The 24,756-nt window shown below is 46.9% G+C and overlaps 1 pseudogene across 1 annotated transcript in view; it reads right to left on the bottom strand.

Moving 5' to 3' along the window:
- Positions 1-3,772: 3,772 nt before the first annotated feature.
- Positions 3,773-24,756, bottom strand: part of LOC147661245 (uncharacterized) — an 86,119-nt pseudogene continuing 65,135 nt past the window's right edge. The window contains exon 2 of the transcript XR_015306004.1: positions 3,773-7,366. The product of XR_015306004.1 is annotated as an uncharacterized LOC147661245 (transcript). The remainder of the gene's footprint in view (positions 7,367-24,756) is intronic.

Here is a 24,756-nt window from a genome sequence, read left to right as displayed (position 1 = left end):
AGTCATACCATATACTCTTAAGTGCATTATAATCCTCGCAGTTAATGCTAACTTTGGTTTGGCTGTAACGAAACATGTCGTGCAAGGTTTCAAACACTTTGGAATACTACCCCCTCGCCAGTTCTGGCGACGGGGGTAGCATTCCACTCTTCTAGAGGGAGAAGACATGTAGTTACTGTTAATCCCGGTTACAGTTAAACAGAGCCCCAGCATCACAAAATGGATGCTGCTGCCACAGACACGAGTCTGACCTCCTGCTGCTTGACGAAACTCCGGCAGGGGAGACCTAGACAATAGGTTTCCTGCCTTGGGGGGGTGCTAGCACCTCCTCAGACAGGTTTTTGGTGTATTGGGGAAGGGTAGGTTGAGAAATGAGCCACTTCCTGGGGCACACAAGGTGCTCCATTCATAGCCCAGTTGAAACTAGTTGCTGGGGCACTCCAGCCCCGCTCTGGCACAAAACTGGACAAAGGGAAAGGGGTGTAACCACCCCCTTCCCTGGTCCCACCCATAGGAGGGACCTAGCAGGTAATCCAGCCCCTTAGTTTAGTATAAAGATAGGAGCTGTGACTCTGAAACAAAAGTCTTGGACCTTCCACGTTCTACACGACTAGAAGACTGAAGAAATCTCCCTTGTGGCCAAGGAGTGACCCCCCTGTGCAAACAGGCACCATCAGTGACTCACCGGTTTGCTTTGTCAATGCTCCTGCCGGAACCTGAAGACTCAGCTACTCAGGACTGGACTTCCAGACTTCGCCGACTCTAACCAACACCTACAGCAAAGCTGAGACCCTTGGAGGACACGAGAGACGGAGGACCAGATTACCTGGAAATCCTGATTGTTGCTAACTGTGCAACTACCTTGGCAACCTTGCAGTTCTGCATTAGGGTTTAAAAAGCCCCAGACCCGAGCACCATTTGTGCCAAAGCTTAGCCCTAAACACTCCACGAGTGTCTTGTGGGGCCTGCAGGCACTTTACAGCTCACCGTGTCTTCCCGGTTGCTAGCCCGTTGGCTAGTTAGCCCCCTGAAGACGATCCTTTGAATTTACACTGCTGGCCTGGTTGCTCAAGGCTTGCCTAGCTTCCCTGCAAAGGAGAAGCTCCCCAGACTTTGCTGGTCTGAACAGAAGCCGATCTTCATCTCCTGCGTGGGTTGCGTTAGCCAAGGCTTGTTGGGTCCAATCCGGATACCAACACCCCAGCCAACAAGATCCTTCATGGGACAGGCGCCCTCCAGCTCCTGGTCGTCGTCGACGCCTCCTGGACCCTGTGGCTGCAGAGACAAGCTTCACCTCTTCACCTGGAAAGCACTCGACATCGCCTGGTTCCTTCTTGGTCATTGGCTAGTGACCCAGACTCTGTCCCCTCTGCTTACAGGTTCTTCACATCTTCGATCCACCCTTGGATCCAACTGAACACTTTTCTCCTGCTTCTCCAGCTTCTTTGCAGCTCTCCATAGGAAACAGCGATGAAACCTGACACAGAAGAACACCTATGCACCCGGCTTTCCTGGGTGAGGTAACTCGAGTGCTCCGGTACTCACGTGGGTGTTGACTATCCAAGTGTCCTAGCTTAAAGGGGTTTCACTGTAGTTCACCTGGAAGTGTCCGAAATCTCCTACTTTGTAACTTTTACGTTGCCATTATAACTCTATGGTAACCCACATGTGTGTTTAGACACTGTACACGCTTCCCGTGGGCCTCCTACTTCCAATCTTTGGTTGTCCAGTGTAGCCCCAGCGATTCCCTAGGCCCTAGGCCTATTCCCTATTCGTGAAGTGATTCTTATACCATTTACGTAGTATATGGTTTGTGAGGCCCCTAGGGCATAACTGTATTTTGTGCAACTTATAATATGCTGATTAAGAAACTTGTAATGTACTTCGACCTCTGACCTCATAAAGAGTCCAGAGCGGTTGTGTTAGTAATAAATACATATATCTTTTATATATACCTTGTGCGGTGTCCTTTCATTTGATATTCAAGGGATTATATATGGTAGAACAGCTGGCTTTACATGCCCTCTGAAGTTTAGCCTAGGATTGCTTTGTCCATGCTACCACTAGTATAGCTGGTCTATAAGGTTGACTTTACAACCATCACCATAAGGGTTGTTTAGACTGGTGCAAGGTGCCCACTAGAATAGTGCACATCGTATACCAGGCTAACTTCTCACAGTCTCTAAGGAAAAACTTCACATATAACAGTTTTTACAATTTAGGAGACACTGCACATATAAGGCTCTTTCATGAAGCAACAGGAATTCTCAAAGAATACATTGTTGGAAAATGTTATCCCAGAAGGACTGCAAAGCAGGCGAACAAGAGGCCAAGAATTATAGAGACACCTTCATGATCCCTAATGCATGAATAAGAGAAGAGAGCATGGCTGTGGTTCTCATTTATAATCCATTAGTAAATTGTATTTTAACGGAATATAAAAATAAATAGGAGCATGTTGGAGGGTGGTGAGAAGAAGCCATCAATGTTCCCTTCTACTTGAAGTGAGGTCAGAACCTCAGGAACCCTCAAAACAAAGACCGACATACCTGGGGGCGATGGTGTAAGTACATCAGACCGTCTGCCCTACTTATGGAAGGCATTCTGACCTACTTGCTTCTCTTCAGGAACATTATGTAAAGACTGGCTCTCTGAAACTGAAAAAAACTAGAAAAATTACCCAGACTCCCTTGTAAAAATCTCTCAGTGTACCAAGTACATAATTTATTGGTTTTACAAAAAGTAAAAGCAAACTTTAACTTTAGGAGTAAAACAAAAGTCTGTAAGGCACCCGTGTGAAACATGGCAGCCACTCAGCAAATGTTAGGTGCTTTTAGAGGAGCTTCTGTTGCTCCTCTAAAGACACAGGGATAGCCAGGTTGGTGGAGATCGCTAAATATGGTGGACAGTAGTCAAATGGGGTAGTGGAAGTTGTTACGCCTGCTCCTCTGGCAGACCGTGGACCACCTGTCAAACTATAAATGAGGGGGACAGTCTTCAAATGTAACTCAAGAAAACAAAAATCACTAAAGAAAGACAGGCGGGATTCGGGGTGTGGTGAAAAGGGCTCTCTATCAAATATTAAACATAGCATTATACCAGCCAAACCAACGGTCCACCCACCAGCCCTGTTTAAAGTTAGAGAGACTCATCTTTCCATTGGAGATCACATTGGGTCTGTCAATGAAAAACTTCTTCCGAAGGAGAAGGGGCTCTCGGAGAAAACCCATCAGGCATTATTAGATAAAGAAGCGCTGTATGAGAACCTTCAAATAAAAATGTAAGTCAATTTTGTATTTGACAAATGCATATTTAAATCCCTCGTATGGCAGAATGTTTTCAAGTACTCAGCATTCTGTAGCATTTTTAGGGATTATTAACGAGAGGAGAGCCAAGATACACACATATTTTTCGTTTTCCAAAATAAATCCGGTTTTTATTGGGTAAAAACGACTGAATTAAGTTCCCAACACAGGAGTGAAGCCTAGATCTCAGTATTACTGGTAGCATTTTCTCTTCATTACTACAGAAGGAGACGAATTACCATCTCAACAGCCTCTCGCTCTGAGAGAAGGCACACTGAGGAGAATAGTCCCCTCTGATACTACCTGCGACAGACTCCTTGCTGAAAGCAGTCATGCTATCAAGATTTGACCCCTCTATTGCCAAAAAACCCAGGCTCCTTGCTGACATCACAAATTATCTTTATAGTTTAGGGAAGAAATCACATTTAACATCTCTTTCCATACAATTAGCAGTCAAATACCATTAATTCACATACATTTTTTGTTTTTATTACATATCAAAAAACATAAATTTGTTAGTAATATGTAAAATCTAGTCATCATTGTGTACATTTCATAGCATCATGACTGTTCTTGCTGTATCATAATTTAGTTCATGGTAACGTTAAAATAAATTGGGTTTGATCCTGGTACACACCTCAGAGTGTGGTTTTTAAAGGCTCTTGGATGTCAGTACATGGGTGTTGTTTGGCTGTTTGGTTATGTATTATTTATAAAGTATTGGGTTTCAAATGCATTATGCCACTAATGGCCCTACAAACCAGTTGTTCAGTTTAGAACTTGTTGCTGTTAACATGAAGGTAAAGTGAGTTTGACCCTGGAGCAAACCCCTGTAGTGTGGTATGTATAGGATGGGTGCGGTGAAGAGCAGTCTTCTTGTTGTTTCTCACTGGTTGGGTGGTGGGGATGATGGTCGGCAGCAGGAAGAACTTCCCGGACTCAGCACTTTGTTAAAATGACCTCGGTGGAAAGCATTAGTTTCTACTATCTTTGGCTACTGAAGATGTATCCTTTATTATGATGTGCATATTATATATGTGAACACATTCCTCTAAGCAAGGCAGGGCTATGAGAACACTGTGTATTTGGCAGCTACAGCAACACAAAAGCACATTACAGATGATTCAGAATGCTACAATCTATCTTATTTGTGGTCTGAGGACGTCCCAACTGCATCACAAAGTTTCACTGCTTGCTCACGAGGCAGCACATACTTTTTATGTCCATTCATTCACCGGCAGTTTATAAAACAAGAGGTTTTTTTTGCATGTAAAAACGAACCTGAATATCATTTGTGTCAAAATTCAGTATCTTTTGTGTTCCTTTACTTCTGAATCCAGATTTATTTTCCAGTGCCAAGATTCAAGAAATGTAAAGCAGGGAATGGATAGTTCTGGACTCTAAGAGCTTGAATTCTTTACTGCTCAAGATTCTTTATTAAACTGTCTAGCTTTCAGAAATCTTTTAAGAACTAAACTTTTCAACAGCTCTCTCTCCGATCAATAATTTCGCCATCATGCACTGATTCTGTCCTTTCACCAGTTAGGAGTTGGTTGGGTAATTCTGTGTAAATAAGAAACGTCTAAACAATATTCAGATACAATTAATCTCACTGTGAATCATTTTCAGTCAGTGGTGAGCCAGCGAATTTCCCAAGGGTCCAGCTTGATATGGGACACCTCTGGGGAAGGGCCACTATGGTGGGTGCATTAACAGATGCATGTGATGATCGAAATGAGCATCATTGTTTCCCGAGTCAGGGCTTCGCAGGTAAATGTTCTGACTGCAAGCATTAACTCTCAGAGTTAAAGGTCACATTTTACTACTTTAACTTCTCGTGCCTTTGGACGTTGTTCTCTAGCAGCTGTCATTGAACCAGTTGTTGCACAAAATGGCCAAACACCAAAACCAGCTACAAATAATCTCCAGCCTGTGCTTGTTAAATTTATTAAAGTGTGTTGTGTTTATAGGTTTTATCACTAATCCCTGTAGTGATCGGAAAATTCTTTTCACAACTATTTCCAAATCCACTGCAATGGTATGGTTTCTCCCCTGTATGGGTTTGCTGATGTCTTCGTAGAATTGATAATCGACTAAAGCTCTTCGCACATTCAGTGCATTTGAATGGCTTTTTCCCTAAGTGTGTTTGCTGATGATTTCTTAATGTTGATCGGTCACTAAAACTACTTCCACATTCACTGCAGTGGTAGGGTTTTTCACCCGTGTGTGTTCACTGATGTCTTTGTAGGTCTGATAACGGACTAAAGCACTTCACACACTCACTGCACTTGAATGGCTTTTCTCCAGTGTGTATTCGCTGATGATTCCTTAATTTTGAAGATTCCTTAAAACTACTTCCACATTTGCTACAATGGAATGGTTTCTACCATGTGTGTGAGATCGCTGATGTATTTTGAGGTGTGATGATTGACTGATTCTCTTGACACATTAATTGCAATGGAATGGTTTTTCTCCTGTGTGTGTTCCCTGATGTATTTGGAGTTGTGATAACTGGCTAAAGGTCTTCACACATTCATGGCAATGGTATAGTTTTTCTCTTGTGTGTATTTGCTGATGTTTTCGAAGATTTGATAACATACTGAATCTCTTCACACATTTATTGCAATGGTATGGTTTTTCCCCAGTGTGTGTTCGTTGATGAATTTGGAGTTGAAATAACAGACAGAAGCTCTTCACACATTCAGTGCAATGGTATGGTTTTTCCCCAGTGTGTGTTCTCTGATGTGTTTGGAGTTGTGATAACTGACTGAATCGCTTCACACATTCACTGCACTGGAATGGTTTTTCTCCTGTGTGCGTTAGCTGATGAATCTTGAGAGTCGAGGATTGACTAAAATTACTTCCACATTCATTGCAATGGTATGGTTTTTCCCCGGTGTGTGTTCGGTGATGTATTTGTAGGTGTGATAATCTTCTGAAGCTCTTGACACATTCACTGCAATGGTATGGTTTTTCCACTGTGTGTGTTCGCTGATGTGTTAGTAGATTTGATAACTGACTGAATTTCTTCACACATTCATTGCAATGGTACGGTTTTTCCCCTGTGTGTGTTCGCTGATGCATTTGGAGTTGTGATAACCAGCTGAATGCCTTCACACATTCATTGCAATGGTATGGTTTTTCCGCCATGTGTGATCTTTTAGGAGTTCTAACTGACTAAAGTTGTTCTCACATTTTTTGCAATTGCACGTTGCTTCTCCTGTGTGTGTTTGTTGATGGCTCTTTAGTAGTGATGATAAACTAAAGCTCTTGCTGGATGTTTATGATTTTTCTTTCTTGGTTAGTGTCTCCGAGTCGGGTTCTATATTTGTCTGCATCCCATGACTGTGTTTCCTGAGGAGCTAACACCGTTGATGAAGCACTTGTGTTATTCTCACATTCCCTGCATGCGTGTGGTATTTTGGATGCTTGATTTCAGATTTCATAACAAAATGCAAGACTCACCCAATACATATGATATAATTGTGGCAAGTAAAGCTTCTTTGTATATGGTTATGTCTTTAAATTGTATAAAGGTTTTGCATGTTTACGAGTGAAGATTAGTCTTCCTTAAGTTCGATGTAAATTGGGATAGTCTTGTAGATCAGAGATACTCTCTTTCCTTTACCCTTCAGTTGTCTGGCTCTACTCCATTGTGCTTTTCTCTTGCTCCTGTGGTCTAGCTAGAAATAGTTTACAATATACCTAGCACACTGAATGGTGGTCTGCCATCATTACAATGCTGTACCCATCTCACACCAATCCAATAATCAAATCTTGGAATCTTGATAATACAGGCAGTGGTTAGATTTTATTGTTGCGTTAATTTTCTAGAGGTCATTTCTTCGTCTGGTGGCGTAGTGGTGCACAGCTCAGCCTCTCAAATCCACTGAATTGCTCTGGACTGCTTCTTCCAGGATCAGTTTATGTTCAGGTTCCTCATTCTCTGACTGTGCAGCTCTTTACCTGAATATTGGAGCTAATTTTTTCTGATGACTTTTTGCAGATTTACACGATTAAAGTCATTATTCACAATCATTTGTGCATTCAAGGCTGGTTTCCTGTTGGATGTAAAGAGATTTAAAATCACTAAATCGAAATGTAAGAGAATGTAAATATACAATATTTAACTATTTGCAAAAGCCATCTCTTCTTTACCATTTTTTAAAGTAACCAAGAGATATTTCACAATACACAGATATTTAACTAAATATTCTATTGAACATGCCACATCTTAAATCAGAAAAGGAGGTGATAACTTAGTAAAGAAAGGGCACTCACGGAGCACGCATTCGCTAGAGGTATTGCTTTAGGAAGACGCACATAGTCAAGATTTAAACAAGAAGACATTGTTGAAAAAGAGATGATCAGTATATGCTGCTGTCACTTGGGTTTTACAATGTGTATAAAAACTGTAACTCTTCGGGCAGTATTTGACAAAGGAAACTCTTCAAGCTGTATGTAATAAAGGTAACACTTCAGGAAGTATATAACAAATGCTGCTCCATTTACACTCTTCTTCACAATACTTTACTGTTCACACTGGATCAGCTGAAGTTCCAACTGATGCCTTTACTTTTCTGTTTGCTAAGTTATCTTTGCCACATTCCTAGGGATGGTTCAAGCATTTGTTGGAAGATTGCAGCATTTATAATAGAGATTTCATCACAGCCAGTGATATACCTTGGTATCCCTGCTGCAAAGTAGTGTGTGCTTTATGTCTTTTTCTACCTTACCATGGTATCTGACTTAATGTCTTATGCTTGCTTTAAGTCGTCTAAGAAGCTGTCGGACGCACGTGTGCTGCTCCCGGAAGAAATACAATTATTTTGTCATCACTGAATATTTTGTGAAGGCTCCCAACACGTGACTCCAACCGGCTGGTGGATGTGAATCGAGCACATAGATGAGACTTGTTAGAAATGGGATTTCTGGCTGGCTAGGACTTGAGCCGTATCCAGGCAGAAACCACCACTCTAGTCAGGGCAAGGGAGTTACACGACAAAGAGAACCCCTGCTCACCCCCTTGGTAGCTTGGCACAAGCAGTCAGGCTTATCCCGGAGGCCATGTGTAAAGCATTTGCGCAACCCACACCGCAACAACATACTAGGCACACCACAAAAGGAACTCCACACAAGGTTATATCTAAAATAGCCTTTGTATTATCATAAAACACATTAGAATAGTAATCATACAATATACACTATGCCAACTGGCACTGGGCAATATTTACAAGAGATTATATACACACGACAGGGCCACTTGGACCACTGTCAGAACCATCACTTAGTATAGATAGCAAACGGAGAACATATAATAAGCATTGAACACAACCAGCAATTACTGGCAAACACTGGACTCAGCATCATCCGGCAACATAAATCATAGTACGCACAGTATCACATTAGGCATGAAATATATCCTGCGCCAATCTCATAAGCCTAAACATATTAGACCATAACCTCCTAAGCATAACTCACATTAGAAAATAATCTCACAAGCATAAACTACAGTAGAGGATAACAAACATAAATACAGTCTGCCAAACCTCATAATCATAAACCACATTTAGAGGCATAAAACAAGGTGCATGAGAGGCGTGGCTTGGGCGCCGATGGCGATGGTCGCCTGAGAGCTCGGCTCCGGGACTGAGCCCGGGATTATCCTGTAAATCGGAGGCTGCGGGGCACCCCAGACCCCGCATTCTGTTGAACGGACCGACGAAGACCTGCCGGGGCCCCTGGTGGGGCTCGGACGAGGGTTGCTCCGGAGTAAAACCGAAGTTTGCGGAGTTGCGGAGTGCGACCCAACATGGCGCCCGGACTTCTTTGTCCCCCTGGTCGGACCCACTGACTTGGAGGAGCGTCGCGAGCAGCGACTTGCGCCCGACTTTGCCATCCCAGGCTGCTCTGTGCACTGGCTGTCTATTGGATCGGACTTTTACATCGAGTTTGCGCTCGGTTGGGTGACCGGGCGGATGCCCACGTTATAGGGGACCCCGGGAGCGGACGCCCTGTGATCCAGGCGGTGGCCCGACTCACGACTCCGCACCTAGCTACGTCTTCCCCGCCAGTCCACTTCCATGGGAGGCGCGACACTTTGGCGCCACAAATCGTCCGGTGGAGTTGGTGACCCTCACCCCGGGTCTCTAGCGGGTGAGCGGGCCTGCCCGACTCGGCGACGGTTGTCTCCGCCCCCTCATCGGTGCCCTCGGACGCCGTGGCGGTGGCGTGAGCCGAAGCGGAGAAGTCTCCACAGGCCCTGGAGAAGGAGGTCTCCCACACTCGATTTGAGGACCAGTAACCGGGAGGGTCGTGGTCGACATCTGCACCCGGAGACGCCTACTCCGGGACCTTCACGGAGTGCCCCCGGCGACATGGGGAAACCTAGAGGAGCCAAGGGGACTACCCCGACCGCCTCGGATTCGGAAGCCCAGGACAAAGAGGAGCATAAAGACCCAAAGAGTTCTGGTGGCGCGTCGATGCAACAACAGTTCGACCGCGTCCTGGAGGCGATAACGACCACGAGATCGGCCCTCCAACAGGACATTGCCCAGGTGGCGACGAGCCTAGGCCTCCTCAGAGCGGACCACGGCAAACTTTCGGACCGGGTCAAGGAAGTGGAGAGCTCGGTGAAAACCTTGGAGCCGGCGCAGCGAACCATGGCTGCGACTATGAAAGATGCCCTATCCCGAATTGCGACCCTGGAGCAGAGGGCGGAGGATGCGGAAGGCCGCAACAGGAGGAACAACATTCGTGTAGTGGGCCTCCCGGAAAAGATCGAGGATGGTGACATGGTGGCATACTTAGAGACCTGGCTCCGTGACACGGTGGCCCCGGAGGGGCTATCCTCCTTCTACACTCTGGAGCGTGCCCACAGAGTCCCGGCACGGCCACCGCAACAGGGACGCACCCCGAGGCCGGTGGTGGCGCGCTTATTGCACTTTCGGGACAGGGACTTAATCCTCAATGCCGCCAGACACAATGGTCCATTCAAAGTAGCGAACAGTCAGGTGAACATCTTTCCGGACTACACCTACGAGACTCAATGCAAGCGTTTCTCCTCCCTGGCGGTCAAGCGCGAGCTCAGGAGCGAGGGCATCCAGTACTCGCTCCTCTACCCTGCAAGGCTCCGCATCATAGTCGATGACAAAACTCAGTTCTTCGACACCCCGGAGGATGTCTGTGCCTGGCTCGAACTTTACAGGACAGGGAAAGATGGCTTCGGCTCCTCGTCCCAACAGGCGGATGAGCCGGAACAGAGACGGCGATCCAGGAGGATCAGGAATCGCCGCGGCCGCACGGGAGGGCCCTCAACTGCAGAGACGTCGTCGGAGCGGAGGGGAGTGTTGGAAGTATTGTCAGAGTTGTCGGGTGCACGGGACGAAGCCATTGAGGAGGAAGAAAACCCGGGTGGAGAGGAGGCACCATCGGACTCGGAGGACTCAGTGACTGATAGTGCCCACACACCGGTGATCACGCCGAAATCGGTGGAGGACCTTTTGGATGGACAAGGGTAACGGGGTGTGCTGCCTTATTTTGGGAGGGGGCCCGGCAGGGGGGAGGCGGTTGCCGTCCATTGCTGCTGACACAGAGGGAGGGAGGGGTGGGGTGCCCCTGTTTCTGCCCCGAGAGGTTTTGGCACTGTTTGGGGCTTGTGTTAGTCCTGGTGGCCTGAGCGTCGAGGGCCCACTGCCTCCGCCCGGCCCGCACCTGGCCCTTAAGGCCTTCCTACGGTGGCGACCGTGGGATTAGTCGGGGTTATTGGGTTGATGGAAGGCGAGGTTTGGATGGGATCTGGATGGTGCAGTTTGGGTCCTGTTCTGGGGTGGGTGGGTGAGGGTTTGGTTCGTTCTTGGGTTGTTTGGTTTTGGTTGGGGAAAATGGCCGCCATCAGTGCTGGGAGGAATGATGTCTTTTCTTTGTGGGGACCCGGATGGGGAGACTGTGCAAGAACAATATGGGACAATGGCTGATGTTGCTAACTTGAAATGTGTCACTTGGAACGTAAGGGGGCTTCATACTATGTCCAGGCGCCACAAGGTCCATGCTTATTTGGTGCGTAGGGGAGTGCAAATGGCGCTGCTGCAGGAAACTCATCTGAACAAGGCGGAAGGGGCGGCGCTACAGCGTAGATGGCGGGGGCAGGTCTTTTCCACGTCGTACTCCGCTTATGCCAGAGGGGCGCTAATATGGATCAGGGCAGGGGTCCCCTTTCAAGTCACGAGAACAGTGATAGATCCAGAGGGGCGTTACGTGGCCATCTCGGGCACTCTAGGAGGGAGGGACTTGAACGTTTGCTGTGTGTATGCTCCTAATATGGACCTGACTGCCTTCCTTTCCAGGCTATCGGGCTCGTTGGCCCACTTTTTCTCCGGGCCCCTTCTGCTTGGAGGAGACTTCAATTCTGTAGTGGACGTAGACATTGACCGCTCGCATCCACCGCTTCCAGATTCTCCGGTTCGTCGCACGGCTAAGGGCCGTCAGGATTGGCAGACCCGCTGGGGTTTGACGGACATTTGGAGGGCGCAGCACCCCGCATCTAGGGATTATTCGTATTTCTCGAGCCTTCATGAGTTGCATGTCAGACTAGATGGCTTTCTTGGGTCGCCCGAACTGGTTTCGGCAGCGGTCCGATCTGAGTACTTGTCCAGGACCATCTCGGACCATAACCCCCTCCTGCTGGACCTTCGCTGGTTCCCCGGGACGCCGGCGGTGCCCACATGGAAGCTGCGACCCGAGATCCTTGAGGACAGTGTTTTCAGGGCGGACCTGGGGGACAGGATATTGGAGTATTTTGCATCCAACGGCGGCACCGCGAGTACTAGAGCGTTAGAGTGGGACGCTTTTAAGGTAGTGGTGAGGGGTTACTGTATTTCTAAGAAGGTGGGCATGAGGCGCGTTATCTTAGCTGACTTAGATGCAGCGGATCGGAAACTCCGCGAGCTTGAACTTCGCCGCCCGGGACACCCGGAATTGCAAATACGAACGGCGGAGGCGAGGGAAAAGGTGGCGGCAGAGGTCGAACGGCTCCGCTGTTTTGACTATAAGGCCTATACGGTCCGGTCCATCGCAGAGGGAGACAGATCGAGCGCGTTGTTGGCGTGGTTGGCCAACCCTACGTGCCAGTCCCAATTGACGACAAGTATGCGTGAGGCAGACGGTACCGAGGTACACACCCAACCGGAGATTCTTAGCTGCTTCCGGCATTATTACGAATGTTTGTACCGTAGTCGCTCCGCACGAGACCCTGACCGACTTGATGATTATCTACGGCCACTGGAGCTCCGCACAGTGGATCAAGAAGTGGCGAAAGCCCTGGGATCCGACATTGACTTGGGGGAGATCCGCGGGGCCATTAAACGGATGGCGAGAAACAAGACCCCGGGCATGGATGGCCTGCCTGTGGAGTTTTATGCAGCTTACGCTGACCTCCTAGCCCCTCGATTACTGGTGGTATACAGGGAGGCGAAGAGGCTGGGGCGACTCCCGAGCTCGTTGTGTGAGGCGTTGGTGGTTCCTCTCCTCAAACCGGGCCGAGACTCGTCCGACCCGGGGTCTTACCGTCCCCTATCGATGTTGACGGTGGACTATAAAATACTGAGCAGCATCTTGGCCTCGAGGCTGCTGGGACACATGAGTTCCCTGGTGCATGAAGACCAAGCTGGTTTCATCCCACGGCGGAACACGACTATGAATATTCGCAGGTTGTTCCGTTTGCTAGGGGAACCTTTCGTGGATGCCCCGTCCCCGGTCGTCCTGTCGGTGGACCTAGAGAAGGCTTTTGATAGCCTGGAGTGGGACTACCTCTGCACGGTGCTGCGGAGATTCGGCCTCGGGGAGGGCTTTGTCAGGTGGACCACGGTTCTCTATGCCTCTGCTTCGGCCAGGGTCCGGGCGGGACCACTGATTTCCTCGCGGTATCCGGTAGAACGAGGCACGCGGCAAGGGTGTTCATTGTCCCCTCTTCTCTTTGCGCTGGCGGTGGAGCCACTCGCGCTGCACCTTCGATCGGGAACCCACTATACGGGCTTGTGGACGCCTACGGGCCCGCATTATGTTTCGCTGTATGCGGACGACCTGTTGCTCTTCCTGGAGGACCCGCACGACGCTTTACGTGGAGCGGCGGTGGCGCTCACAGAGTTTGGGGAGGTCTCGGGCCTCCGAGTGAATTGGTCCAAGACCTGTCTTTTTCCGGTACGCAGGGGTACTCCCGCCCCTGCCCTAAGTAGGGAGATTAGGTGGGAACCCGACTGCTTTAAGTACCTTGGGGTATTTGTTTATCACGACCAACCCGACCTCCTAGACGGGAACATTGCCCGCAGCATTCGAGCACTCCGAGGCTGCATGGCCTTTTGGGCTACGTTGCCGCTTTCGGTGGCGGGACGGATCACCCTGCTTAAAATGGTGGCGCTTCCCCGGCTATTATATTATTTCCGGACTCTGCCGATCTGGGTCCCACCGGCCACGTTTCGACTGTTACGCTCCATGGTGGTCGGATTCCTCTGGGGGTCGGGCCGCAGGCGGGTGGCCCTAAAAACCCTGATGAGGCCGAAAGACGAGGGGGGGCTCGCGGTGCCGGACTTTGAAAAGTATTATCTGGCGGCGCAGCTCCAGACCTTCACCCAGGAGATCGCCAGGGAATACCGGGGCCCGGAAGACGGGAGGGGGACGGGCATGCCCAGGCATGTTCTCTCCTTTATAGCGCTGCGACAACGTTTGGTCCTGCGGGACTTGTCGATGGAGGAGCGGACTGTCCGCCTGTGTTGGAATCGGGCCCACGCCCGAGGCCAACTGAGGATACCATATGCGCCTGAAATACAGTTGGGGATGCTGACGGCCCTCCCCCATGGAGGGGATTGGTCACGCTTGGCGGCCTGGGAAGACGCCGGCTTACAGCTGGTTGGGGATCTGTACGAGGACGGAGCGCTCTTGTCCTTCCAGGATCTTATTGACCGCTTCGAGATCCCCCGTGGTGACTTTCTGCTACACTCGGCCATTGTGCGAGCGATCCAGGCACACTGGAAGAACGGGCAGGAGGAACCCCCCTTATCTCAGGTGTGCCAGTACGTGATGATGTCGGCGGGCACGGTGAAGGCGGTCACTTGCCTCTACGGCAGGTTGATTAACGAAGGGTTGGCTCCTCTCACCACTCTAAGAAACCGCTGGGAGGAGGACATTGGTAGGGAAATCCCGGAGACGACTTGGTCCCAGTTGGTGAGGCGAGCCTGGAAGGGCACACGCAACGCCCGTTTTCAGTTGGTCCACTATTACGTTCTCCATAGAGCGTACCTGACCCCGGTGAAAATCAGGCGATATTTTGCCGCGAATTCGGCGGCGTGCCCTAGGTGCCCAGCCCAGGAAGCGGACCTCCTACATATGTTATGGGCCTGTCCAGGTCTGTCATCCTACTGGCAGGAAGTAGAGACGACCCTGGAGGAGGTGACGGGGAGATCCTTATCATTTGATGCGGCGGTGGGGCTCCTACACTGGTTCCCCCATACCCCCAGGAATAAAATTTCTAGTAAATTTATCGACCTAGGGCTCCTCCTTGCTAAACGAGAGGTGACCAGGAACTGGAAGGCACGAGTTGGTCCGACAGGCAGCAGATGGCACAGTGAGCTTTTGAAGTGGGCGGCGGGGGAGAGCGCGCTGAGATATCAACTAGCTGGGAGGCAGCGTAATGAGAAGGCGCAGGAGGCCGCGTTGGAGTGGGAAGTGTTGGTGCAGGCCCTCAGGGATTATTGTGCCCCCAGCGACTCTGAAGGTGAAGAAGCGACTCGCCCCGAGTCCCGGTAAACGTTTGTACTGATAGTCCTATTGCTTTCCCCGTGGGTCCCATGGCAGATCCTGTATCGGTAGCTCCCTGGCGCTGGTGGTGGGGTTGGGTGGGTTTTCTTTTAGTTAGTAGTCCTTTGCGGGTGGGGGTTTTCTTTTGGGTTTATAGGCTTGTTTAGAAAAGCAGATGACGGACAGTGAATCATCCGGACCAGCTCAAGCATCCTACTGATCCCCCATTGCATTTCGCCGCCCGACCCCAGGGTTGTGGGCCGGTTGGCTGTGTACGGAACTTACGGGGGGGGGGCCAGAGGGTCTTATTCTGTTGATATTGCTTATGATACAATGCTTGGTCGATATTGTAACGATTTACTAATTCCTGCAATAAAAATATATTAAAAAAAATAAATAAATAAATAAATAAAACAAGTTGCATAAATCATACTACATAAATCACATTTCCTAGCACCACATCCATCACATTAGGGCATGGTGTCCTACAAACCTAACAGTCCCTCTGGCCAACCGGCCTTTTCAAAGGGGTTCAAAATGCCCTATGTCTAAAGTGTCAGGGCAGCTGCCAATGCAGCAGAATCCATGTGCGCGATTGCGCAGAACTAAACGTTGCAGCTGGCACTAAGTGATGCACAACTGTGAAAGTGCGGGGCTTAAAGGCGGGCACTCAGCGGCACAGCTCCTCAGCAGCAGCGGCCCACAATAGCTGTAGCAATGATTCTCGTAAGATGTCAAATGCGGGCAATCAGCGGCCCAGCTCCTCAGCTGTAACGGCCCACAATAGCAATAGCGAAGATTCTCGTAGGCCTGCAAATGCGAGCACTCAGCGGCAACAGCTCTTCAGCTGCAGCGGCCCACAATAGCGATAACAATGACTTTGGTAACACAGGCAAATGCGGGCTCTCAGCCGCAACAGCTCCTCTGCTGTGGCAGCCCACAATAGCGATAAGGATGACTTTCAGCCCACGTTCCCCCCAGTTGAACCAGAGGCTTTGGAATTCTCAACAGAGGCCTCACCTGCGAGGAGAATTCTCCTCAAATAGGAATCTGGACGGCAGATGGGTGAAGTCTAATCTCCCTGAGACTTCAGGATGAAGCAAGCTCAAATCAGGCCCTTGGGTAGTTGCTTCAGCAAGATGGATGAAAGTTTCAAAGTCCTTTCCCTCTAGTTACACGGACAGAGGTTCGTCTTGGCATCCAGAAGTAACACGTTCTTCCTCCAGGAAAGAATTTAAATATATCGCTCACAGGGTGCAGGGAGCCATAGCTCCAAAAGAAATAGCCCTCAGCAATCAAGGGGGCAATGCAGGGGCCAGGGAGGCAAGCCCTCATGGCAGTTTCTGGGCCCCATTGTAAGTTGAGTTGTAAGAGGAGCACTCCTTGGTAAACTTTATTTGTATTATAATCAACTGGTGCCGCGATTGTTTAGGATAGTCACTCCTAGTAGCTGAATATATGGTTATGATGGGTTGTGTGCCCACCTAATCGCGCACTGTTCACTTGGTGCTCCGCACCTTGTACTTTTAAGTTTTTTGTGTATACACTGTAAACCAACTCTTTTTCAAGTATTATCAATTTAACATTTAATCATGTTTTTCTTTCTCAACATTTCATATAGTTATTCATTGTATTCATAACGACATGCATTTGAACTCAATATTTAGTCCATATCACATTAGTTCCACTTCATTTCAGCATTGTTCAAAAATCATATAAACAATTTTCGTGGTTGAGTCCAATGCATTTCGGCACCATTGAGGTCAAGAAAGCTTACGCAGGGCGACGGTGTTTAATCAAGGAGAGTACGTAGGATATACAGACGCCAGTTAAAGAGAAGATAAGAATACTACGTCAAAGATTACGAGATTTGTTTCGTTAGAGGCGGATCCTCGTACATAAACGTCACACAACAGGTATATTCAGAACTGCCCCTGATGAAGGCACCAAAATGGTGCCGAAATGCATTGGGCTCAACCACGAAAATTGTTTATATGATTATAGAAAGATTCTGATTAATTTATAGAAAGATCCCGCTCTTAGGAGTCCAGCACACCACAGAACAACTGTTGCCTACACTACCTAAATTCATTTAAACCAATTAACATAACACAGCCACCCTCTGGTCACCACTAGCACTTCAAGTGATGGAGACACCAGGGGCCAGATGTACGACCATGACAATTTGTGACTCGCGTATTGCGCTTGATTGCGAGTTGCAATTTGAGAGTCTGAAAATGCCATGTACAACAGTGTCTGAGACACTGTTAGCGATTCCCAATGGGGTTGCAAATTTCATGCCTCATGAATATTCATGAGGCACTCGCAATTTGCAACCCCATTGGGAATGACTGGCCCTCCCAGGGATGGTGGCCTGCTAGGTTCAACAGACCTCCATGTCTGGGACTGCTTTTAAATAAAGCAGTTTTTTTTAAAGCAGCCCGTTTTCCTTAAAGGAAAAAGGGATGCATTTCAGAAAAAAAAGAAAACATTTTGTTTCTTTTTTTAAGGGCAGGTGGTGGTCCCTGGGACCCCTAAACATTTTTACCACTGCTGTTGCAAACGGGACCCCTTCCCTTCATTGTTTAAAGGCAGGGAGTGGCCCCTGGGACCCTTAAAAAATATTTTCCCCTGCATTTGCAAAGGGGACCCCTTCCCGTTTGCGAATGGGTTACCACGCAGCCACCTGGACCACCTCAGAATGTGACTTTCAGTTGGAATTCATGGTCCCTTCTATCAGAGTGGGATTAAGTATGTAAACACACAATTTATGACCCACTGTACCAATATTTCCTGCCCAAAGTGGGACAAGCTTCGCTTTATCGCACCGGGTGTACAGTATAAAGCATGCTATGTACCTAATGCAAAGGGAATTTCATCAAGCAGCTGTAGGAGATGTGGCTGCTGTTCCTGATCATTATTGTTTAATTGCATTTAAACTGTTACTGATTGCCAAGCCTCGCTGTTCTCATTTTTGATAATCAGAACCTGCTTCAACACAGCAATGGTTACAACATTCCACATTATCTGCAGTTAAACCCTTGCATGCTCATGACGAGCTCAGCTCGCCATGAGGCACAGTGGAGCTGTGCTCATCTTGACTGCTCTTAATGACTGCCGCTGCCGGCCCACGCGGGGCTAACTCCCCGCCTGTGCGGGCGTTCTAAAGGAGTGGGCGGAGTCATGATGAGGTCAGCTCGTCATAAGCACAGCTGCACAGCGGGGGTATTAACCCCGCGTGCAAGGGGTTAAGGAACATCTATATTTACTTTCTGATGACATGGATTTACAAGATTTCTTGTTGGGTCCTAGGTCACCACATTCTAAAAGATTAATCTACACCACTTACAATGAACTGTGGACGCAGCTGAAAGCTTAAGATTAATATAAATTGACAGGATTATCTTGGAAAATGCATTGGCTGTTGTGGACAATGGCCTAACAGCATGGCCAAATCATATATAATCTTTAAATGATATTGTATCTTATGCATTCTATGTTACACTTAATGACCCGTCTCTCTTACAGCATGGACAAAGTCAACTGAGAACGATTTTGGAATTGAGTGTAAATTGCAGGTTTTAAAATCAACGTGTGCCTTAGAAATATCTAAACACAACAGAATTGTATTTGAGATAAAATTTAACACACACACAAAAAAAGGAGGTTAACCCAAGGTATCTGACAAAGGGTACTTCCACTATGCTAGCAATCGTATAGATAGTGTTAGGTAGGAGTAGAATAATATAATCACATAACCACACAGTAATGTTACAATGGTGAACTTGTTGCACTGATTCCGTTGGTAAAGCAGAACTGTTTCTTAGGACAACAGGACATCAGAGTTTAGGGACTGAGTCTCTCTACAACGTCCGTACTTGTCGGCCCAATCCTGGCAGCACACAGTGCCTCACCTGAACATCCTAATCTTTCCAGAGTGACAGGGGATTTCAGCAACCTCAAACACGACCCTCTATTCCAAGGGCACTGTGGAAACGGATCCTCCCCTTTTGTTACTCATTTACTCACTCATGCCCATTCTAAACACAAGAAAGACACAACGAATGTTTACAATACATTTATTGAAATGATCATATTCTATTATGAAGCAAATGTGCTGCGATAATTTGACAGATGCAACTAAAAGTTATTAGAATTACTAATCTGGTTGTATAGGACCAACATCCCAACCATGGCAAATTATATATGTGTCTAGTTCTACCCTCACTATGTGAGCAGAAGGATACATTTGCGATCTCTGGGATTGGCCCAAGACCCCATACCTAGTGTAAGTAGTAAGATGGTCCGCATCATGAGTGTAAACTTAGTTTACGCAGGGCTGCATGTCGAGCACTGCTGTCATTCCAGAACAGTCCCCTCTGCCCCCAAGGGGACGGAACACTGTTTAAATCATAAAACTATTGTGCTGGAGTTGCAGTTATGCGACCGTGTTATGTCTAAATGTAAGGAGCTGTTGCTGGACGAGCAAAGAAAACAGTACCCTATGTTGTTATATATTCCAAGCACCTTGAGTGAAATATGTAGACGAAATCCCAAGAATAGTCCCTGGATAACAAACATGTATAGCATAGTCTTAAAATCATAACACAAATGTGTTATATGTGGCTCTGCAGAACGAGCCGAGACACCCTAAAATGCAAAACTAAGGGAGAACCAAAGTGGACACAAAAGGGAAAGCTTTACATCTTTGTCTTTTATACCATTCTTGTAATGCTGGTTACACTGCTTTGTTTGTTTTGCCTGATAATTGCAACACACTCTTTTTACACAAGAATCCGATTGTTTCAATAAATGTTTGAAAAGCCAATTCGTATCTTTCTTGTGTTTACCTTGGGCATGCAAAAGTATACAACAAAAAGGTAGGTCTGTCTCCATGTTTCCATTGGGGAGTAAAAAAGTGGTCATGTTCGTGGTTGCTGATACCATCTGGTATCCTATTGAGTTTACGGGGTTCAGATGGGGCATTGTGAGCTAGTTAGGAACCAGGCCAACAATTCCTGATGATACTCATGAACCAAGTTCCCATATTTTGACGCTTATGTTGTCCAGAATACACAGTCCTACTTAATACGTAGGAACCGATAACATTCCCATGGATAGGACGCAAGCAAAAAAGGAATTGGGTTTCAAGTCAGTACAAAAGGAAAAGAACATCCTTTCAAGCTCAAAGGGATAACTTGCTACAGGGGTCACACTGAGGGGACATTCACTAAAGAACTGTCAGGTGACAGACGTGTCTCAGCAGCACCCATTATAGTGAGTGTGTTAACTTGGGTAATGGGCCCCTGTTGGACTCAATCCAGCAGCAATCACCATTTTGGAAGGGGACACAGATGTCCCTAGGTGCATCCATCTAAATATCATGGGGTCTGTGCTGTTAGCTAGCCTCCAAGGGAGAAAGCTCATTACCCTGAAGGATGCAGGTGCTGACAGGACTATGGTTGAGAGGAAGAATCCCGAGCATAAGGAGATTCTCTCTGGTGCCGGTTGGCACAGGCTGGCTATCCAGTGGGGATACTATGAAGTACTAGCAAGAGAACTTACTAGCACCGTGCACTTTTTACTGGGTTTCAAAACAAACCCTCAATCATAAACAAATATTGAAACAAAAAACACTTGCTCAATTAGATCCATACATATACTGTATTGTATAACATAAGTTTTCACTATCAGGTCTTACATGAAACCATAAATATAAATCCAATCACAGTAAATTTGAAAAGTTTTTCATATCCTATGCATGATATAAATCATAAACATATCATTGAAAAACATAAATAATTATTCCATATGTCTCTTGTGCAGGCCCTGATTAAGGGTTTGTTTTGAAACCCAGTGAACAGTGCACGGTGCTAGTAAGTTCTCTTGCTAGTACTTCATAGTATTCTCTACAGGCACTTGGTATGATTGGGGAACCTCATCATATGCCCAGGACCACCTTAACAGGGGATTTTCTACCCGCAGTAATGACATCAAGAAAATCATTAACAACCATTGGCGGTTAGTAGCAGATGATATTGGACAACAAGCCCTACCATTACACTCCTTTAAGAGAGCACGTAACATATTTGTTGAACTTTACAATTTATAATAAGGTGGGTAACTTGTCTCTCATGGAATGATAGAACCATGGTTGACAATTGCTTTTGACCCTCCAGTGAGAGAGGTCCTGGGCATAGAATGGGTTTTACACTCAGGTCACATAGTATCCACCCATCGTTTGGTAATCAATAATAATTTGTAAAGGATTTTTTTCACAGATATCAGAGATAGTGCATACCCTCCACAACAGAGTTGTGATAGTTGACACCTGCTTTTGACCCCCCCCTGTTAAGGTGGTCCTGGGCATATGATGAGGTTCCCCAATCATGACACATCATAATCACCTATCCTTTGTTAATTTACAACTAGTAACTTGTAAATGATTTTTTTACAGACATTAGGGATACCTCCGTACAGAATGTAAATACAGACTAGCACCAAGCGTCATATGTCCATGTTTCGAATGTTTGATATAGAGATCTTCACCCTCATGTTTGAGAGGTGCATCTACTTAATAACACGTATTGAAACACAGTACATTTTACTGACTAGAAATGTCTTTCAAATGGTTATAGGCTCAATCAACCAACCCCACCTTCCTGGTTTGCTCGTGGCCCTGTGGCGGTAAATCTATAATAATTCCGTAATACAACCAAATTCATCTGCCTTAGTCTATATTAGTTTGCAATGGGGTAGAAGAACGCCTGAATCGATATAGCCACCTTGTTCTGGTAAACTCTAACGTAGCACACAGGTTGTTTACTTTCTGAATAACCCGGAACAGGTAGAATAGCGTCAGGTTGGTTGCCTAGAGCAACGACCCGGATTCACAGTCCTCTCTTTGTTTTTATAATTCCAAATGGGCTACACGCCCACTTGTTTGCAGACAGCAGATGCGGAGAGGCTGCATCCATACTTTGGGGCACCGTGCTTCGAATAGCAGGTAAGACACTCCACCTACTAAGGGCAACCCAGTTCTTACTTTCGCTAGCTACGTGATACTAAGTAGGCTCTCTCACTGCCAACAGAAGCGGCGGATCGGTGCGATCGTATTCGACGCACAACGCCTTTCCACTGACGTGACATTCAGGGAGTTTGGTTAAAGTACAGATGGAATCGAGATAAAGCCAAACCTCACGGGCTGTATAGGTAAGCCTGACCCTTTAGATTGTGTCGGTAATCCTCTTTGACATTTGCTCTGCATTATTGTAAATCAAACTTATTGCCCACAGATACGGCGTTTGGACACGCGTGATCCATTTACACGGTCTTGTCCTTTGCTCATCCTGAGCAGGTATGTGGGTTTTAAGTTCTCCTAAAAATCCTTTAAGTGTATTACTTTTCCGAATGTAGAGGCTAGTTAGTTGTATTTTGCCTCAAGTAAATTACGGACCGGAATGTTCTGTTCCAACATAACTTAGGGTGCTCCGAGTGACAGGTAGGCTCTGTTCATATTTATACCACAATTGAGCCTTAACCACTATAAAAACCATGTAAAGACAGAGAATCCGCCCCCACGATCATGAGCAGACGTTCTTTTTAATCATGTAACTCTAAGTCGGGTATCCCTTCAAAGGTCAGTCACACTTATCCACCGTTAAGCCCATCGTTTGGATGAACTTAGACCTGGACATTGTTTTGGTTTCTTCTGGTTGAATCAGGAATTCTTGTGTTTCTGTTTGTCGGTTTTAATATGAAAAAGTGAGATACCAATTTTTGGTCGCAGACAAATTGTGGTAGAATCATCAAAACATGTTTCAAAGTGATGATTTAATCTTCTTTAAAGTTGCAATAGATCTAATATGTGCATTTGAAAAATAATTGCCTTTACAGAACCATGGTAATAGTATAATTAATATGTTTACCGCTCACTACGGTAACTGGACATTGAGTGTCTGTCCCCATACTTATGTTTACATTGTTTATATATTTTCAGATACTGTAGTGCACCCTGTTTATACCCTGTCCTGATGAAGACCCCGGTGTAAGGCAACAAATACGCCTACAAGTGTAGCGTGGGGTCGAAACGTCGACGGCTACTTTTCCCGCTTTTCAGTTGACATGCCCGCATTAATTTGGATATACCTGTGTCAACATGGATTGCTTTAAGTACAACGGGATATGTTATGATCCCCCATTTTGGCTCAGGGATCTGAAGCCTTTGAAATTTGACTGCATTTCGAATGAAATTCGATATTTAGAAGTTGTCACAAACTTTATCCTTTCACTGTCCTTTTCCCTCACAGCATCACGCTATCCCACTCCCACTTCCTTTCCTTGGGGCACTGTTATTTACCAAGTATATTGGTTTATTCATTGTGATTAATTTACAGTGTTTTTGAATGTTTTTGACTTTACTTCGTTTAAATAAATTCTAATTAAGGTATACTGTTCTACAGGGACCCTTTCTTTATACACCTCAAGCATACCAGCAACTTAACGGAAGACATCAAGAACTTCAATGAATGGATCGCCACCTGCACCAACACCCTGAACCCCTCAAGCATACCAGCAGCCTAACGGAAGATGTCAAGAACTTCGATTAATAGATGACCACCTGCGCCAACAACCTGCCCCCCCAAGCACAGAAGCAACCTAACGGAAGACATCAAGAACCTCAATTAATGGATCACCACCTGAAATGACACCCTGGACCCCCTGAAGCATACCAGCAGCCTACCAGAAGACATCAAGAACTTCAATGACTGGATCACCACCTGTACAGACACCCTAGCCCCCTTCAAGCATACCAGCAACCTAAAGGAAGACATCAAGAACTTCAATTAATGGATCACCACCTGCACCAACAACCTGGCCCCCCTCAAGCATATCAGCAACCTAACGGAAGACATCAAGAACTTCAATGAATGGATCACCACTTGCCCCAACACTCTAGACCCCCTCAAGCATACCAGCAGCATAACGGAAGATGTCAAGAACTTCAATGACTGGATCACCACCTGTACCAATACCCTGAACCCCTCAAGCACACCAGCAACCTAACGGAAGACATCAAGAACATCAATGAATAGATCACCACCTGCACCAACACCCTGGCCCCTCAAGTATACCAGCAGCCTAACAGAAGACGTCAAGAACTTCAATGAATAGATCACCACCTGCACCAACAACCTGCCCCCCCCCCCCTCAAGCACAGAAGCAACCTAACGGAAGACATCAAGAATGTCAATGAATGGATCACCAGCTGCAATGACAGCCTGGACCCCCTGAAGCATACCAGCAGCCTATCAGAAGACATCAAGAACTTCAATGACTGGATCGCCACCTGCACCGACACCCTAGCCCCCTTTAAGCCTACCATATTTACAACAAGGGGTGGTGAGGGACAGAGTCTCTGAATTAAGCAGAAAGCTCTCACCCAGTCAAGAGATCAGGGCTAGATCCAACACCGTTTTTTAGTTCACTGCACCATCCCAGTTTCAGAACCTGGCTGTATGCAAATTAGTCTGTTCCTGTCCCAGTGCATGATGGGAACAGGGCAAACCAAACTACAAAAGCCAATTCTTACACTGGGAAGGAAACAAGCTCCCGGGGACCGGTTTCTGGCATTACAGCCGTCTTCGGCCCGGTTTGCTTG

The sequence above is a fragment of the Lissotriton vulgaris genome, unplaced genomic scaffold (genome assembly GCF_964263255.1).
Source record: "Lissotriton vulgaris unplaced genomic scaffold, aLisVul1.2 SCAFFOLD_372, whole genome shotgun sequence".
Lineage (NCBI taxonomy): Eukaryota > Metazoa > Chordata > Amphibia > Caudata > Salamandridae > Lissotriton > Lissotriton vulgaris.
The sequence above is the reverse complement of the archived record's forward strand: the minus strand, read 5'-3'. Positions and strand labels throughout refer to the sequence as shown.